This window comes from Phyllostomus hastatus, unplaced genomic scaffold (genome assembly GCF_019186645.2).
Source record: "Phyllostomus hastatus isolate PE091 unplaced genomic scaffold, TTU_PhHast_1.1 phas_scaffold_21, whole genome shotgun sequence".
In the NCBI taxonomy this organism is placed as follows: Eukaryota; Metazoa; Chordata; class Mammalia; order Chiroptera; family Phyllostomidae; genus Phyllostomus; species Phyllostomus hastatus.
In genome coordinates this window covers 34,460,700-34,475,781 of record NW_025334017.1, presented here as the reverse complement: position 1 = coordinate 34,475,781, position 15,082 = coordinate 34,460,700, and positions in this window count along the sequence as shown.

The window sequence follows — 15,082 nt, the reverse complement described above, 5'->3', positions numbered from 1 at the left end:
TTAGAAGAAAATTTAAGAAAAAATATAAGAAAATTAGATGTCCAAATAACATTTTTAAAAAATCAACAGGTAGAAATTACAGAAGAAGAGAGAAAAAGTGGACAGGGTCAAATGGTTGAAGAAGTAATACAAAAAATTGCCCAGAAACAGAGTAGCTTGCGTTTCCAGACTAAAATCGTCCATGGGATGCCCAACACAATGAATAAAAGAAACCCCACACCAGATAGGTCCTGATAAAATTTCAGATACCGGGGTGTAAAGAAGATCCTAAAATCAGAATGAAATTGGGTTCCTTAGGGAAAACACCAGGAGAGGTCCAGAAGGCAACAACGAAGACATGAAGACATTGTAAAAATTCCGAGGAAACCCATTTCCAGCTTCAAACTCCAAATCCTGCCAGACCTTGACCAAGTGCAAGAGTAGCATTAAAAATAGCATAAAACTTTTTCATAGATGCAAGAACTCTAAAATTCCACCTCCCAGGCCCTACTGCTCAGGGAAGCACCGGATGACGTGCCTTTGCTAAGCAAACATGGTAGTAAACAAAGAAAGTGCAAGACCTGAAACCAGGAAACAGGCCACTGAGCGCAAGGGGAGGTGAAGTCTCAGAACGGCTACCGAGCTGACCTGGAGGCTACTGCAGATCTGAGCAGGACGATGAGACGCCAAGACAAAGTTCGAGCTGATTGATAGACTGTTGAATGCATTTGACCATGAGTGTCTGTGTGTGGGGGGTGGGTGATGGGGGAGGGAGCAGCATAGATCTGCCAGAACAGTAGGAATAATTAGTGATTGTCGGAATAATTAGTGAAGAGTAGGAATAATTAGCACATAAGACAATTAACCAAAAAAAGAAAGAAAAGTATCAACTCCAAGAAAAATCAAAAGCTACATAAGAAAAGACGCTTCACTTAGCAGAGAACAATACTCATGTAGCCCTAAAATATAAACACACAGTATGTCTGAACCAAAAAAGGTAGACAGAAATACTTTTGGAGGGCAAGCACATGGGTGTGCCAGTGTCCGTGAGAAGGGAGATAACCTTTATCCTCCAGAATGTAAGTAGGCCGTGTCCCAAACGGATACATGAAAAATTCGTGTCAGTACATGATGAAGTTATGGAGGTATATTCTAGAAGAAATAGCCAAGGGAGTCAAAAGTGTTTGCTATTGGGAAGCTGTACTGCTCTTTTCTTTTATAAACTTTTTTTTTAAATAATGGTTATACGTTGCTTTGATAAAAAATCAAAATTAATTTAAAAATAAAGATGGTAAAACTTTAACAAGGTATCGAATAGATCTATGTATGCAATTGATGCCTAGTTTGTATCCAGGATATGAAAGTTTGGGATAAATTGAAAAGTGGAATATACTGTATTAAAAAAAAGCATCTCAGGTGTCATTGAAAGCACTCAGTTATACTTTGCTGAATTTACTAGGGCGGGCACAAAGGATATGATATAATGACCTTTTCACATTTGGAAATTCCTGAAGATCTTTGATTCTGTCCTTTTATGGTCCAAGATTTATCAAACTAAACTCAAACTAACAAAGCCAATAAATGATAAAGCGGTTTTTGTCACCAGGAAAAAAAAATCCCGTAGTGTACTGAAGTGTTTGGGAGGGTTCCCTGGATGGCAGCGTCCCTGGTGCATGGACGTGTTTGCAGAGGTCAGCCTCCAGCCAGGAGGCTGGGGGACATCAATAGAAGAGATACTTTGGTCTAACGAGCCGGGATTGGCTGCTGCACGTTGGTTCTGAGACCCGATAAAGCAGCCCTGGCTCTGCAGTGGGAGTTCCAGGGCAAGGCTCCCCTCCCCCGCAGGTGTGACGTGTCTGCCACTCGTGCCGCTTTATTAAGTGGGGTGCACACTGACAACACACACGAGCGCTCTCAGCTTGACTGGGAAACCGCTGAGATGAAGGAACTTCCAAATCACTGAAAACATTTTTATTTAAAGAAAGAAAAATCAATCCCCTGGAATGAAGTTAAAGGTGAATTTATGTCACTTTTGAAAAATTTCTGACCCGTCTTGTTGCAAAAAGAATGTAACGGTGAGGGTTGCCTTTCCTGACAGGAACACTGCGGCGGGGCCTGTGTCCGAGGGAGTAAGTAGAAAGGATGGGCCATCTTGCCGCCCCCTTAGGCAAGGCTCTGGAGACTAAATCCTCGGGCCTCCTTGAGTGGATGGAGACACACGGCCCCTTTTCCCTCCCCTGAGTCTGAAAATTCCTCCCCAAATTGTAAAATGAGAGAGTAGAGAGTAAAGCTGAGGAGTAATGTTTCTTTCTGGTGCATTTTCTCATCTTTGTGGACTTCCAGAAAGCCACCCCCTCCGCCCTCAGCACCTCCAGCACGTCCTAAGGCCTATTCAGGGCATTCTCTCTGAAGCGGCTCTCCCAGAGCGTTTGGGAAAAAGGGCAGGAAAATCGAAGCAGCAGCCTCCTGGCTGACTGACATTGCAGCACAGAAGGGCATTCCAGTCTCCAAGGCATCTATCTCCCCAGGGAGCGCAGATTCCAGCGCAACGGCAGGGAGGCCCGCAGTGCTCTGCAGCGTCAGATTCACGCAGGTCTGGGGAGAGACAGCTGCTGCCTCCGTCCCTGCCCAGACACGACACGTGAGCCCCGAGGAGCAGCTGGCCAGCCTCTTCTTGCAGGGACCGTAGGAAGGTGCCTTTCTGCATTTTTCTCCTGCTGAAACTTGGCCAGCCCTCCCCACTCCCCTTGCTAATTCCCAAGGTCCTGGCAGGTGCCAAGACCAGCAGCCAAAGGTTGCTGAGAAACTTCAGCAAGAGAAGAAGAACTCAGCCGACTTGGGGTGACAATTCCTTCTCCTTCGATGGCTGAGTATGAACCATAGTAACTGCTTGGTGGGGTTGTTGTGAGGATGAAAGGAGTTATTTCATTAAAGGGAACGTGATTAGAAGAAGGCGTGCCTCAGTGACCGCTAGCCTTCGTTAGCAGTAGTAGTCGTGTTTGGAAGATCGAGAAGAATGTACGGAATAAAATTACAGTTTACCTAAGGAGGCAGCTAGGTGGCCAGACTACTTTTTTTTTAAACTTAAATTTTGGTTTTCGATTACAGTTTACATCCAATATTATTTTGTATTAGTTTCAGGTGTACGGCATAGTGGTTAGACAGTCATATACTTTACAAAATGTTCCCCCAGTATTTTCAGGGCCCGTCTGGCACCACACACAGTTACTACAATGTCAGTACCTGCATCCCCTGCGCTGTGCTTCATGGCCCTGGGACTATTTTGTAACTGCTGCTTTGTACTTCTCAATCCCTTCACCTTTTTACCCCATCCCCAAGCCTTCCTCCTTTCTGGCAACCATCAGTCTGTGCTCTGTATCTGTGGGTTGGTTTCATCTTGTTTGTTCATTTATTTCGTTCTTTAGATTCCACATGTAAGTGAATTCATGTGGTATTTGTCTTTCTCTGACTGATTGATTCCACTTAGCATAATACCCTCTCGGTCCATCCATGCTGTCACAAATGCTAGGATTTTATTCTTTTTTTTTATGGCTGAGTAATAATAATTCCATTTACCACAGCTTTCTTCACCCACTCGTCTGTGGATGGGTGCTTGGGTTGTTGCCGTGTTTGGGCTATGGTAAACGATGCTGCAGCGACCAGACTACTTTATAGCATCTGACTGCAGCGGGGTGTCACAGCCCCGAATGAGGACTTGTCTGCTGGAGGGAATGGCCCACAGAGGCGTGGAAATGAGGCCCAGAGTGGTAACAGAAACCAAACCCATCAAAAGTTGGATATGGGTTATAGAATCCCTAATGTAGGGAAAATGAATATTATTTGTAAATATTTTTGAGGCTTTGTCCCAAAGCCTTCTTTCATAGTCGAGAACATCGAGGAGTCAGGAGGTCAGATCAACCTCTCCTAAGAACATGTCCCTCAGACAGCAGGAGTCCCCGAGGAAGCCTTTGTCCATTACCGCACACCATGTCCTCCAGTGAGGGAAAGGTTTCAGAAGGGAAGGACCCTTCATCCTGGGCTTTGAGCCTTGCTAGTTATACAAGTGGGATGCAGCCTGCCCGCTGGTCAAAGGTGTCGAGCAGCTGAGTGCCAGAGAGGCACTGGAACAGGAGGCAAGGCTAGCCAGGATGTGTGCCCCAGGGTCCTCATGTCTCAGCACAGATGACAGTGATAAGGATGGTACCGCTGGTGGTGACGGTGCAGTGAACTGGTCACGGGATGGGGCTCTGCTCCAAATCCTTGCTTGGACATTTCTTCTTAGGTAGGTTACTTAAACTCTCTCAGCCTCAATTCCCTTAAACATGTAGAATCCCAGTTAATTATGGTATCTACCTGATAGAATTGTGAGGAGTAAGAGAGTTAATAAAGCCTCTCTGTTTCTTGAGCCAGAACCAAAGTAACTGCTCAATAAACACTAGCTCCTAAAGGAGGTTCATACCAGTTTACAAGGAGCACAAACAGTATTGTCAGAACTGGTACTGGAACACAGGTCTCTCGGTTTCCAAAGCCTGCTCCCAAACCATACAACGTTGTAGGCCACTGCTGTGCAAAGCGGAACGGAGGCAGGGAGGGAGATGGGACAAAGATTGGAGCTACCTCCGTGCTTCAGGCACTGCTCAGATACATCAGACCTCGCATTAGGAGGGTGGGCGTGCCTCCTTTTATTGCTCTTCGCTCCATTGTGCTTTGCAAATATTGTGGGGTTTTTGTCTTTGTGTTTGTTTTTTTCAAGTTGGAGGTTTGTGGCAACCATGTAATCAAGCAAGTCTATGGGCACCATTTTCCAACCACATTTGCTCACCTCGTGTCTGTGTCACATTTTGGTCATTCTCACAGTAGGTCAAACTTTTTCATTATTATTATATTATTGTGATCTGTGATCAGTGACCTTTGATGTTGCTATTGTAATTGTATTGCAAGTGCTGATATAGAAGCTGCAGCTAGTTATCCAGAATACCTAGCCAAAACAATGGAGATGCCTATACTGACAACAGATTTTCAGTGTAGATGAAACAGCCTTGTATTAGAAGAAGATGACATCTAGGACTTTCATTGCTCAAGAGGAGATGTCAGTGCCTGGCTTCAGAGCTTCCAAGGACAGGCTGACTCTGTTGTTAGAGGCTAATGCCCCCGGTGATTTTAAGTTGAAGCAAATGCTCATTTAGTACTCTGAGAACCCTGGGGCCCTTAAGAATTATGCTAAATCTACTCTGCCTGTGCTCTGTAAGTGGAAAAACAAAGGTTGGATGACAGCACATCTGTTTACAACACGATTTACTGAATATTTAAAGCCTGCTGCTGAGACCTACTCACCAGAAGTAAAATATCCCTTTCAAAATGTTACCGCTCATCGATAATGTTTTTGGTCACCCAAGAGCTCTGATGGCTGTGTACAACGAGGTTCATGTTGTTTTCATGTCTGCTAGCCCAATATGTAGTCTGCAGCCCATGGAACAAGGAGTAATTTCAACTTTCGAGTCTTATTATTGAAGAGAAACATTTCATAAGGCCGTAGGTGCCATAGATAGTGCTTCAGTGGACAGGTCTGGGCAAAGGAAATTGCAAGCCTTCTGGAAAGGATTCACTACTCTGAATGCCATTAAGAATATTTGTGATTCATGGGAAAAGGTCAAAACATCAACATTAGAATCGGTTTGGAAGAAGTCGATTTCAACCTTCTGGATAACTCGTGGAGCAAGTAGCTGCAGATGTGGTGGAAACCGAAAGAGAAGTAGAATTAGAAGTGGGGCCCGAAGATGGGAATGAATTGCTGCAATCCTGTGCCGAAACTTCAGCAGATAAGGAGTTGCTTCGTATAGATGAGCAAAGAAAGTGGTTTCCTGAGGTGGAATCTACTCTTGGTGGAAGTGCTGTGAAGACTGTTGAAACGACAACAAAGGATCTGGAACATAACCCACCTGTGCAGGGTGTCAATAGCTAATAAAGCAGCGGAGTTGAAGAGGGTTGATTCCGAATTTGAAAGACACTCTGCTGTGGGTAAAATGCTGTCAAACAGCCTGACAGGCTACAGAGAAATTGTTCGTGAAAGACTCAACTCACGTGGCAAACTTCACTGTTGTCTTATTGTAGGAATGGGCACAGCCACCCCAGTGTTCAGCAGCCACCACCCTGCTCAGTGAGCAGCCATCAGCACTGGGGTAGGACCCTCCACCAGCAAAAAGTTCACAAGTCATTGAAGGCTCAGGTGATGACTAGTGTTTTGTTTTTTTTTAGCAATAAAGTATTTTTAAATGAAGACGTGCACATTGTTTAGACACAACGTTATTGCACACTTAATAGACTAGTATAGTGTACACGTAACCTTTACAAGCGCTGGAAAACTAAAAAGTTTGTGTGACTTGCTTTAATTGTGATATTCACTTTATTGCGGTGGTCTGGAACCCAACCTGAACTATCTTGAAGGAATGCCTGTGAATTAAATGTTGAACTTGGCACTGTGGTTGGAATGGAACACTAAGTATGTTGCCAAGTTTCTTGGATGCCTTCTGAACTGGCCCCCTGAATTTCCAGCCTTCTGCTCTGTGCACATGGCAGCCCCGGGGAGAAGCCAGACTGAGACTGACCCAGGAGCTTCGGGAAGGGGAATGTGACAACGGGCCCCTGACTTTTAGCTACGATGCCCCAAGGCAGTCACCCTGCATGTGAGAGCCAAGGTCTGTTGGGCAAAAGTCTTCTGGTGTCAGGGGGGAAAGGGAGGAGCCCCTCTGCGAAAAGATGGCAGCTACAGAAGGAAAGAGGGAATCAGGCTTCAGTTACAGCAATTGCTGCAGGCCAGGATGCTGAAGAGGTCAAAGAAACTCTCACGTGCAATCACACAGTTTCCGTCCTAGGGACAGGGTTAGGTCCAGAAACTCCTCATATGTGCTCCTGGAGATCTGGTGCCTGGGCCACCAATATATGTGCCCTTCCCCCACCTCCGTTCATCCTTTGTCCATTCAAAAAAAAAAAAGTACTGCATGCAAACTGGAGTTCTAAGTGCTGAGGATATGGTAGTTTTTTAATTTTAATGTGTGCAAAATTCATAGACCGTACATTCTAAAGGAGAAGACAGGCAGTAAGACAAGAAAAGGAATAATAAAATGCTGGGATGTGGTGTGAAGAAAAACTAACCAGGGTAAGAAAGAAAAAAATATTTTTATAATAAAAATATCTTATAAACTGGTCTGGCAGGGAAGGGCTTTCTGATGGGTGGCTTTCGATCAGAGAATGAGGGAGTGAGCGGGCAGTAGTCTGGGGAAAGAAAATCCAGACCCAGGGGAAGGCACTGTGCAAACGCCCGGAGGCAGACCCAGAAGAGGTCAGCCAGGGGGCTGGGGGAGGCGGAGCAGAGAGACCGACAGGGAGAGTGTGGGAGGTAGGGTGGGGCAGATAGTGTGTAGTGGAGCTCATAGGATTTAGATGGCAGGGAAGCTGGACTTGCATTCTGTCGTGAAAGTCTCACTTCTCATCTATGTTTTAACAGTACCATGTTGTCCAAAACAAATGCCAGAAATTGTGGTTGTAAAGTTCCCAAGGGAACAGTCCATCAGTGCGGGAAAGGGCAAAGCAAAGAGGAGGGTACCTTGCAGAAGAGGTTGTATTTACATCCCTTCACGTTTTTAATGAACCTGAGCCCTACACAATAGAAATGCTTTAAACTGTAATGGAAAAGCTGCCTGTCTATTAACACCCCTCTGCTGTGGGGATGGAGAAGGGGGCGAGAGGTTGTGACAGAGAATATTCAAAATAGGCAGGGGTCGTTTGATGTCTTGAAAATCATTTAGAAGCAGGGACTATAAAATTTAATCTGTGTCCATGGCTGGGCAATGGAAAGGGAGGCAGGAGCCCAGTGGTTGGCCTGGGAAAGCCACATCGGTACAGCTGGTCCTCGGATAACATCATTTCATTCAACATCATTTCCTTATAACTGAATGAGAAAAGAAATCAATTCTGGGGGGGCAGGGGCTGCTGTCTGTGTGACGCTTGCACGTTCTCCCCAGGTCGGCGGGCGTTTCCCCCTGGTACTCTGGTTTCCTCCCCCACCCCAAAGATGTGCACGTTAGGTTGATTGGCATGTCCCAGTTTTCCAAGAAAGAGTGAGTCTGGGTGGGTGTGCGTTGAGGGGGGTCCCGAGATGGCAGGGCCTCCTGTCTTGGATGGCTCCAGCCACCCAGCGGTTTGGAAAATAATTGTCTTACTTGTCTTCATTAATCTTTCTCAAGTGCATGTGTAGTTCACATTTGTTTCAGTGTTTAATATTAAAAGTGCGTTGGGTCTTTATTTAGAAGGTTCGTGCTGTTTTTGTGATCGGAAATATGCCATGGGTACTTAACTCGTGTTTGTATCAATTAGCCTAGGGTCAAATTGTTTTTGTTATGTGTCATTTAGCTTAAAGTCGCAGTGACCAAGACCCTAAGTGAGCATGGACCATATTAACAACTTCCCGGCAATGGTCCGTCCACAAAGTGCATCGGCTGCACGGGAGTAGCGAGCAGGGGACTGGAATGCAGCACCAGTGAGACGACAGTTGAGGTGAAACAGCCTCCAAAGCTCACAAAGTGATTTTAAAACAAAAACAAATGAGCTCGTGCCTCCCGAACCAGGCAAGTGTCTCTCGAACTATCAGTGTAATGGTCTTGGGAGTCGAACACAGCAGGCTTCAGCCCTCTCTGCCTCATTACTCGCCCTGTTGTAAAAACCTAGTCTCTGGTCGTTGATTAGAAACAGCTTCGTCTCTAACACCTCGGATTCCTCTGCCTACCGTGTTCTTGCTGCGGAGGAACCCGTGGTACTATGCTGGCCTTGGCCCTTCGAACCTCTGAGCCAGCGATGTGCCACCCTAGCACAGGGACCTGTGTGCTGTTGTCGTTTCCCGCCCTGAAACGCAGGCCCCAAGTCTGCAGAGCCCACGCTCTGGAGTCAGACTGCCCTTGTCTGGACGCTGGCCCTGAATCCTGCCTCTCCGTTTGCTGGTTGGGCTCGGAGGCACCTAGAGTTCCTCTCTCACAGGGTAGCGGTGAATACCAGGGTGCTTGGAAGAGCTCAGCGTAAATACGGACCCAGAGTGATGCCTGATACAGAGTTTCTTAACCAGTGTCTTCATTTTTAGTAATATCAGCTCACGGTTTTCCCATTTTAAAAACTCCTCCCTTTCCTTTTTTCTTTTCTCATGTTTCCTCTTAAGATTTCTTTTTATTTGTGCCTTCCCTTTTTCTTACTAGCAACATGAATTCTCACTGTGTCATTATTATCATATCCCTAGAATAGGCCGCAGACCCACTGGATTTGATCAACAAGGCGGTTTGGGGAGGCGTGGGTGCCGGCTAGGTCGGTGTGAGTACTTGGATGATACAAGGGCTGGTTGAACACACCTGTTTATAACCCCTGGCCCAGAAGGGAACGGGGTGGGGACAGGACCAGCGGAGGGGCAGAAGGAAAGGGAAGATGGGAAGAGAAGAGGGTGAAGGAGAGCCACAGGAAATCCTCAGGGGACATGCCCACAGTTTAAGGGACTCGAACATGGAATTATTTCCCAGAGTGCTTTGTCTCCTGGCGATGTGGAGAATGTGTCCTTGATTACAGCCGCCACTCCGGTCGATGCTCAGATGTAAATGGGTGCTTCGGAAAGCCCACGGGAGAGGCCGGGAAGGTGTAAAAACGGGGTGGGGTGTGGAGAGCAGGAGAGAAATGGAAGCTTGGGAGGAATGGGACGAACAGGCTGATACAGTGTCAGCGAATGGGCTGCAAGGGAAGCCAGGGAAAGGAGCGCTAGCTCCCCGCGAGGAGGGTCAGAAAATGTTCCCGTCGGGGGAGCAGCCGGTCCTGTTCCCCATGGCATGTGACCGAGTATCTGGCTGCCAGCATGGTGTTTTCTTCAGGGTTTTTTTATTGGGATATAATTGACAAATAAACTTGTAATGTATCTTTACAACATTAAGATTTGACATACACGTGCCCTGTGGAAAGATCCCCACCGTTTTGTTTAATAATACATGCATTACTTCACACACTTACCTTTTAATTTTGGGCGGGGGTGAGTGAGAACACTGCAGTTCCAGAACATGTGAGCTCTACTCTTTTTGGAAGTTTCAAGAGTGTAATATATTATTATCAATTACAGACACCGTGCTTATTACATCCTTATCTTTTTTTAAAAAAATTAAGGTGTTAGAGTGGTTTTAGGTTCACAGCAGAACTGAGGTGAAGGCACAGAGATTTCCCACATGCTCTGAGCCTGCCTCCCCCAAGGCTCCCCCACCCCCAGTGGCACATTTCTTATAACTGACGAACCAACACTGACACATCGTTTTACTCCAAGTTCATCGTCTTCATTAGGTTTCCCTCTTGGTGGTGTACGTTCTGTGGGTGTGGACTCATGTGTCATGAATGACATGTACCCACCATTAGAGTATCACAGTGTTACCGCTTCTGTAAAAATCCTCTGTGCTTCCCTGTTCACCCCTTTTCCCCCCAAACCCCTGGCAACCACAGATCTTTTTACTGTGAGACCCGACTTGTCTTAAAACTGAAAGTTTGTACCCTTCCCAACCCCTGACAACCACCATTCTACTGTGTTTCTGTGACTTTGACTTTTTTTTTAAGATTCCACATATAAATAATATCACGCGCTGGCAGCGTGTTTTAGAGTGAAAATTTCTTATTCTGGTTTCCAGGTGACACCAGGGGCCACACAGAGTTTCCTCTGGAACTGGGGAGACATATCTGAAACCCAGAGAGGAAAACTGAGCCATTCCCCGGAGAGAAAGGCCCGAGCCAGCCGGCTGGGCGAGGTTCGGAGAGGGGCAGCCAAGTCGAGAACCTGACCCCTGTTACCGCCCTGGGCTCTGACGAACTTCATCAGCCTCAGGAGACGGTGGGTGCCGTCACCTCTCTCCCTTCAAGACGATGTTCTGTGACCTGACCCATGGCAGAAGGAGAGTGTGAGTTCTGCCCCATCGAACTACCTGAACTTGGGCAAATTGTTCGTCCCTTCAAGGACTAAAATTCCTGATCTGCAAAACGGGCGATGGGAGAACGTCTTCGGCTCAGGTTAGTGGGTTAAACGGAATCCTTCGGAAGCATCTTCGAGGACAGAGGTGTGAAGGGACGGGGGGAGGGGAGGAGGTGGTTGGTGTGTCTGCTGTGCTCACACTGTGCTGTCTCATCCAGAGCAGCTTCCCTACCTGACCTTCCTGTTTGCACAGCGGGGTGATGTCGGGTCGGAAAAGGGCGTCATGGCTGCGGTTGGAAACCCCCCGGCTTCGGGGACCTCTAGGATTGCCTCTGCCTCTTGTGTCCAGTTTGTTTCTGGAGAGGCGATAGGAGTTTGTTGTCGTGGTGATAACATAACAGAAATAGGGTCCAAACAGAATTAGGCTGCAGGAATGAGTGTGCCGAGGACACAAGGGCTTTGGCTGATGGGACCTTTGGGTCTTGCTCAGGAGGTGACAGTGGACAGTCCCGCAGCCCCGCTGGAAGGGGCGGTTTCCTCCTTCACTTCGATCTCTCTCGAACGCAGAATCAATTAATCCTCCTTGGCTCGGGTCAGGGGCAAAGTCCAGTTTGCACATCCATTTCTCATTAAGCTCGTGCTGTGTATCTGTGTTTTAATTTAAGATATATCACCAAAGACAGTATGGTAGCAGTCGGTGTTGCTAATTGCCCTAAATGAGCTACCCGTCTCAGGATTGGTTCACCGCAGGGGTGGCTACTACCAGCAGCCAGCTGTCTTTTTCTGCAGTTGACACCAGAGGTTCCGATAGTGGCGTATTGTTATAAACGGGTTTGCACGGATGCCATTGCTGGTATTCAAAACACGTGGATTCTAGAAATCCTGTAACTGTTATGGAAACTTTTCCTATACTTGCAAAGGGGTAACAGTCCAGAGAGGGACCCTGGCAGTTGGTACTCCCAGAGGTGCCCACGGTGTGGTTTGACGCTGCGCCTTGTCAAGCTGCTGACTTCAAGGTTGCCCGACTCACCCTCTGAGATGAAACGGATCTCTGCTTCCGGAGAGCACTGTCCCCCGGGCTGGTGCACAGGGATGCTCACAGCAATGAAGAGGGCAAAGATGTGGAACTTCACCCAGCTCATAAAGCAGGTGGTAACCACTGTCTGGTTCCTTTGCATTTGTGAGTGGCAGACTCGGGTTTGAGGCCTCTTTCCAATAGATCCCAGGAGCAAAGTTTTGGGGGGGGGCAGAAACGTACACCTCTGCTACTCCAACTGCAGTGCATGCGATTACCATCACAGGCATTGCCTGGGGTTTTGTTAGAAGTACGGAGTCGGGCCCACCCCAGACCTACTGCATAAAGTCAGTATTTTAATAGGATCCCAGGCAATTCAACCACACGTGAAAGCTCGAGGTGTTCAGTTACAAACTTCATTTACCTCTGCTTTAGAGAGCTGTTGACACTAAGAAAGAATCCTGTAATTGTGAAGCACAGATTGGCCCAGGCCAGTCTGCGACGGAGAGCAAGAAGGAGGATTTCCATGGGTGTCACCCTGTGGGCCTTCTGCAAAGCACTGGAAGGAGGCGACGGAGGAGCAGGGCGGGGCAAGCAAAGCTTCGTAGAGCTTGCAGACTCAGAGGCTGTGCGTGCTCGGACAAGGCCAGGGAGGGGAACAGAGCAGCGGGAGTAGGTAGCGGGACCTCCTGCAATCGGGAGGAGTCCTGCCCCTCTCAGAATCAGCTACCATTCCTAGCTGTGGGCTGTTGCCCACGTAGGAAAGTGGGCCTAGCGTTTTCAGACTGGCTTTTTCTCAAGCTACAAATACGCATTTTAATGGGAAATTCTCTGATTTTTATTCACTGAGGTTCAGTGGACTAAATCTAATTCTGTCATCTAATAACGGCGGAGCTTACTCAGTCACCAGCTCCTTCAAAGGGACCGTGGCAAGTCCCTTCTTCTCTCTGTTAATCTATTTGTGTATTCTTTTCATTGTTTACTGTTAGGGAACGTGTAGTTCCCCAAATCTGTCAGAATAACGATGTGCTTGGGAGAGCGAGCCAGAGGCTGATCTCCGCTGGAGATGGTGTCCCTGGAAAGCCCGCAGCCTGTAGCTCTCCAGTGGGGTCTTGCTTTTCCGACGGTGCATCCGGGGGCTTGGAAAACACGCTACTTAACCATTCATGGCTCTCTGACCAGGTGGCCACTATAAGCTTTGCATGTTGGTGATACACAACTGAGTTCAGAGTTGAGGCATTTGGTTAGTAGAGTTTCATTTTTCTAGGGAGACACAGGGTTTGGGGGTGAGCCGTGGGAGGGAGTGGGGCTCAGAAGCTCTAGGTGAAAGTGGTGAGCACCTTCCCTGGGGATACGCTTCAGGACTGAATGGTTTTCGAGGTGCTCTCTGCAGACGACCTGCATTGAAATTGCTTGGAGGGCATGTTTAAAATGCAGAATCCCAGGTGCAATTACAACTCCACTAAATAAAACTCAGAGGAGGTAACTTAGAGTGTTGTTGTTGTTGTTGTTTCAACCATTGTTAAGTATTCTGTTATTTGCCCTTGCAAGAATCCTAACTGGAGCACAAGTTATGTAACTTTCTCATCTGAAGAGTGAGGCTACCATCACCTAGGAGAATTGGGAATAATGAAATAATTTGATATATGGCAGTCACCTGCCATATTGCTGCCTCCGAGTAGGTGCTCAGTATATTTTAGTTAAATGTGAAAAAAATTGGGAGTGTGAAGCACTGATTTTTGGCTGAATGTGAATATTGCCACAGCTATTTGAGACATTAGAGATAATGTATTGTTTAGCAGTTATTGCTTTATGTATAAATATGTGCATATAAAGATGCATTTATGTATCTTTATACATAACCTGCATTTATATATTCTTTTTTTCCTAACATCTTTTCAAGGCTTTGTTAGGGAGATGACTCGTTTCCCTTTTCTCTGGGGAGGGAGGTTTATCAAGGCAGAGTTTAAAGGCTTAGAAAACAGTCTGCTGACTACAATAGCTTTCCATTTAAGAAGCTTTCCACATCTGTCTAGGTTGGGTTAAGCCTCATTGTATCAAATTTTCCTGGCAACGTTTTCCAAGTATTTATAAGCTTCAGCAGGCCACAAGCGTTACCAGAACCTTGGGCAGGATGCTCATCCATCTAAATGAAAATGTTGCGAAGCCCATTTTCCTCCCAGGTAGGGGAAGTGCGTGCGCCCGTGAAAGCCGCCCCTCCATTGTCTCCCTTCTCTTTGTGCCCTCAGAAGTGGCTGCTCTCACAGACTCCTGCCTAGCTGCTGAAATCGGCTTTATTTTCCTCGCGTTTTAGGAAGCAGCCCACTTGTCTCCGAAAACCATTTCCTGTTGTCAGGCCAACAATGGCTCCCGCAGGCCCCTCTCGGCCTCGGAGTGGAGCTGAAAAGGCGTTGGCCTCTTCCAATTCCAAAGGGGCAGAAAGCAGCCGGGCTTGGTTCCCGAAGCGCCTGAGCCAAGTCCTCCTGTGTCTCCCTTCCTTCTCAGGAGAGTTCACTAAGTGGCCCTTCCTCACCGGGAGATTGCCCAGAAGGGTAAATTGACAACTTCTCGTATTTTCCCCTTACCTATATTTTTGCAGTGCGCTGCACGTCAAGATGCAGAGACCCATTTCTTTGGTGAAGGGGCTGTGGCTGCTGGTTGGGGGTAGGTTGGTACTGCCTTAGGCGTGCTGCTGGGGAAAGGTACACATGCCCACATTTGCCAGGAAGACAGAGGTCCTATGACTGTAAGGTCTCACTAAATTCAGAACCCAAATATTGATCAAAATGCAGCTTTCACAAGTGGTGCGAACTCCTGCAGATAGAGACTTGATACTTACTTTCCAGAACATTCTGGAACTTTGTAGTCAAGCAAAGCAACCCCTTTAAAAGTGGCAGTGAAACATGGTTCTTATGGGTATTTCACAATGAGATGGTCTGAATTTGAGTCTTGCTGCTGTCACTTACTGGTAACATGCCCACGGGGCAAGTTATTTCACCTTAGTTTCCTCATTTGTAAAGTGAAGGTTTTACTAAAACTCACCTCCTAATAGCATCTGTAAGGATTAGGGGAGGTAGCGGATATGAACCACACGGGACCAACATTACTAATGATCT